The sequence below is a fragment of the Ochlerotatus camptorhynchus genome, unplaced genomic scaffold, assembly GCF_037179485.1.
Source record: "Ochlerotatus camptorhynchus isolate MF236.1 unplaced genomic scaffold, CSIRO-AGI_Acam_v1.1 ptg000821l, whole genome shotgun sequence".
Classification (NCBI taxonomy): domain Eukaryota; kingdom Metazoa; phylum Arthropoda; class Insecta; order Diptera; family Culicidae; genus Ochlerotatus; species Ochlerotatus camptorhynchus.
The window spans coordinates 97794-102940 of record NW_027041282.1 but is presented as its reverse complement, the minus strand read 5'-3'; positions in this window follow the sequence as shown (position 1 = coordinate 102940).

Genomic DNA, 5147 nt, shown 5'->3' with positions numbered 1-5147 from the left:
ATCGGCTTTTAATTACCCCACAGGAGAAAGCAAATGCGATCGGCAAGCATGTCGCTTCATCGCATTTGCTTGGCTCGACTATCCAAAGTCCGCTCAATGATCAGGTTGCGCAATGCGTTCAAAACCTAGATGTCTCCGCTTGTGTCGTGCCTCCGGCGGATATGATTACAGTACAACAGATTTGCTCAGCGCTGAAATGCACCAAGAACATGAAGGCTCCCGGGTTTGACGGTATATTTAACTTGATCTTGAAGAGACTCAGCATGAAAGTGCAGTCTCTTCTAACCGCTATCTTCAACAGATGTTTGGAACTGCACTACTTTCCAAGCATCTGGAAAATAGCAAAAATCATACCAATCCGCAAACCCGGTAAGGATCCAACATTGTCTTCAAGCTACAGACCAATCAGCCTCCTTTCAGCGCTGAGCAAATTGTTCGAGAAACTCATTCTCAATCGTTTGCTCAAGTTTGTCGAGGAAAATAACATACTCCTTCCTGAACAGTTTGGGTTCAGAAAGGGGCACTCCACCAATCACCAGCTAGTGCGGGTGATGAATAACATCCGAAGTAACAAAGCTGTATCCAAGTCCACAGCCATGGCATTGTTAGACGTTGAGAAAGCGTTTGACAATGTTTGGCATGATGGACTTGTGTACAAGCTTTGTAACTTCAACTTTCCTTTACATCTGGTTAAAATCACCCGTAATTACCTCCAGCAAAGGTCATTGTCTTTCCGACACGTTTTCCATCCCAGCAGGAGTCCCGCAAGGCAGTCTGCTGGGCCCCTTGCTTTACAGCATTTATACTTCCGACATTCCTCCCCTCGGTGACGGTTGCGTGTTTTTCCTGTTCGCAGATGATACCGCAATAGCCGTCAAAGGAAGGATGCCTCGCGAAATAACGAACAAACTTCAACGATGCCTTAACGCCTTTGCTGATTATGCCACCACGTGGAAAATCAAAATCAATGCCTCCAAAACACAAGCGATCATGTTCCTCCATCGGCAATCGCCCAAACTGAAACCGGCTCCATCTTGTACATTCGATGAAAAGCTCCTCTTCCGTGCGCATGTAGAGAAAACTGTAGTTAAGTGTTCTGCCTTGGTTAGGTGTCTGTATCCGCTGATTTGCCGCAGATCCCGCCTCTCAAGGGTGAACAAACTGGCCGTCTACAAACAAATCATAGCACCTGCGATCCTCTACGCAGCTCCGGTGTGGGAATCATGTGCACAGACTCACAGGAACAAAATACAGGTTGCTCAGAATAGAGTGCTGAGGATGGTACTTGATCGTCCTTTTGACACTAGAATAACAAATTTACACGAAGAGGCAGGCATTGCCAAAATAGATTCCAGAATTAACGAAATTAAGACTAAATTTGCACAAAAATGTAATTTATCAGAACATGCTTTGATAAGCAATTTGTATATAGTAGATTAGGTGTATATAGTAGTTGTAGGTTAGTTGTAGTTGTAAATAGTAGTTATAAGTAGTCTCTTTTTTCAAATTTTAAATCAAACCAATCCCACCAAGGTGGTCATTCTCTAAAACAGGCCTGATAGGACTAGGAACTGTAATTAATAATATTTGAAATTTCACAGGAACTAAAGTTGAAAAGACGCATCTGGTCACTTGATAAGTTATACATGTAAACCACACAAATTCAAGAAATATAGATCATTTAAAGTCAAAAAAAAAGAGAGCGATAGACCGATAGGTTCTACGTCATACTGCGGTTGTGTCTAGGACACAACCCATTAATTTTTTTCTTCAGTACAATAAATTAACAATAAATTGTAATGTTCTCGAAATTCAACAGTAAAAATCATTGTATTTCGTCGTTTTATTATCTATTTTTTTCGGGAAACCTTTTCATCTGCGCATTATCCTTTCTTTTTCCTTGGTTGAGACCTAACACCACTGTGGCCAGTAATTTGATCTATTGTAGTATATTCCGTGGCCTTAGTTTAGTGGATGTCGTATAACTCCATCACTATTGACCAATTTCACACCAAATCGGTCAGTCACCAAACTTGACTATCTTCGATCTGGATGATACTTGGCACATATTTTCAGTATGATAGACCAAGTATTTTTCGCAGGAGAAGAGACCCTTTTGACTCAAGGGTAATTTTTGAAAAGGGCCTATGTGTTTTTGCACACATACTTAAAAAAATATAGTTCGAAAACAGTTGGTTGTATAAAAAAAAAATTCACCAAGAAGGAGTTGTAGGAAACTAATAAGGCTTTATAAAAAAATACACACGGAATTTTTTTTTTCGTTTTTTACAAAAAAAAATTAAAAATAAACCACAAAATTCAAATAATAAAAAAAAAGTATTTGCGTTTTTTTTATATTTTTTTAATAAAAATTAGAATAGAAAGCAGAAGTTTTGAAACAACTCCAGGATGGACAAACTTATAATAAATTTTTTTTCTAAGAGCAACTTTTAAGGCATTTTTGAAACTTTCATTATTTACGCAACATGTTCAGTTTGATGTCAGTACATGACTATAAAAATCATTTCAAACGATAGTGCTCATATCGATAAACTTTCTAAATGTAACCGTTTTCGAGATATTTCAAATTTAATTTCATCATAATCCATTTTTTGTAGAAAATATGTAAGTTATACGTGTTTGTCCATCAAGTATGATAAGTTTTGCAAGATATGCATGTACTTACCTTCAACTTACCCTTCCACCAATAGACTATTGGAAAATTGGTTTTAAGCTTATAAGATAAATAAAATATATATAAATGAAATACCCATGCGTTTTTATTTGCATCTTACATTTATTACTTTCGATCGTCTTTAATAATAATAATTTGTACATAAACCTTCTCGTTGGATATATTTTTATTTGATGAACTTTTGATTGGCATGTTTTTATATGTTATGAATGGTGCGTTCTTCGTCATTCGAAAATAGTTTCGCTGATATTTTATTTTCGGAAATCGGAACAATACAGTGATATTTTTTTGTACCTGGAATCGTTTTGGCCTTTTCAAAAATGCTTTTCCATTCTGCAGCCCCCTGTTCGTATTCCTTTTGTGACACAAAACAAAATGACATTTATGTTAAATAATCATTACTCTTCTGGTTAGCCCATGCTGCACTTGTGATTCGATGTTCGTGTTCTGCAGCCACACTTGCGTTCCTTGCCATTCGTTTTGATGTGCCACCAATCGCGTCACATGGTCCCTTGCCATGTGAAGTTGCAAAAAAGTGCCATTCAACATCAATATTGTACTTCGTTTTAAATTTACAAAGACTTGCAAAATTTTTGCAATTTTTATATTGGGATGCAGCTCCATCAGACATAAACTTCGCTTTTTTATTTGTATTTTTGTTTGCAAAAAGGTCAGTAGTTTTGAAATAAATACTTGCACCGCAATTGTATCGTGTTTTAAAACTTCAGAGATTACGATCAAACATAAATTTTTAATTATACCTGATTCTGAATAATAAATGCAAATAGGATGAATGGTAGCTTGTTGATTATTCCAGTAACTACTTTGGGCAGCATCTTGAAGAAAAATGAATAATTTTCGGAAAAATCACAAATTATGACAAGTTTTCCATTTTAAGAGTATTTTTTGTATTTCTCAAGAAACTGGACTGCTGAGTTTTAATATAATCATGGGATACCAGTTTTTCCAACTTTTCGCAAAAATAAGGAACAAATCCATCTACTGGTTTTACAAGTTTCTCTAAACTACATCGATCAGTTGAAACCCATTGTTCAAAACATATTTCAGACATACCCTGTTCCTCGAATTTTTCTGAAAAAATTCTTTCAAAATCTGAGAGACCTGGACAACGTTCGCATTCACGGAGATAACAATGTTTAGTTCTGGATGATGAGCTGCATAATATTTCTTCAAAATAATGGTTGAAATCTTTTTTGAATGAATATTTTCTAAGACAATGAAGCATTAAATTAATATTTCCATGGATGGTACAAACACAAATATTGTGAGAACCTGAACTACCAAGTAATTTGCAATGCTTTGGTTTTAGTGCTGCAAATGAACTTAATCCAATGCTATTTTTACTAACTTCTTGAAATTTAATAAAAGCTTCTCGCAATATACAAACTAAAAGTCGCTTTTGAATATGAATCTTCTTACCTTCCTTCTTCACTGAAACGTAATCGTTTAGTCCTGGCGTGGCTCTGCTTATCTGGTCGCTTTCGAAGAACTGTAATACCTCTTTTTTAATTTCGGGATCCAAACCGTGTCCTAACCTTTCGTTGGGGGTGGCCAATACTCCTTTCCCGTTTGCCAAGCATCGAGCTTGCAATACAATGTATTGTTTCAAACTCGTCCATTACCGTTTGCTTTGACCAAGATCTCGGCAAAATCGTCAGAATCCTTATTTGATCGTCTCTCGATGAACCTGGATCAGCAAATCTCTCCTTCAGTTGTCCGATCATCTCATTGTGTTCCGCAGCTTTCAATTTTAGTTTCTCCAGTTCATCTTCTTCCGCTTGAAAACCGAAGATGCGTTTCTTAATGCCATTGGTAATGTCCATATACTTTCTCCGGCGATTGTTAACATTCTGGAATTTTTTTGTCGATATTGGCGATACGTTGATACCAGCTATGCCCTTGTTGAATAGCTCAATATTATGCGTCCTGGAAAATTGTTGCTCTCCACTATCCTGAGATGATACTGTTGTTATTGACGTAGTTGATGGTATTTTTTCGAGGCCATGTCGAGATGTAGATGGCTGCGGCTCCGCGATGTCCATGACTGACGGTTGCACTTCTAGTTCCAGATTTTCAGCACATGGTTCGATTCTATTTAAATTCAAGCGACTCTTATCACAGATTGATAGAGATGTATCCAAATTAAATTTCCACTCTAGGAACTTATGTTTTTCAATCAAATTTTCGGATAATTTACGAAGCTTTGACGAACACCGTTTATTAGGAAACGGCTTGCAACACTCGACCTTCCTGAATTCCATATTAAAATTATACTTGTTCACTCAAAAAGATTTTTTTTAGTGATGTCTGTTTTCAAAAGGATGGTCATGCTTATATACAAACGTAGCTACCATTTGGATATTCAGGTATAAATATTGTTTTGGTATTGAAGTTACTCTAACAGAGAAGCTCTTTTTTCATGAAAAATACC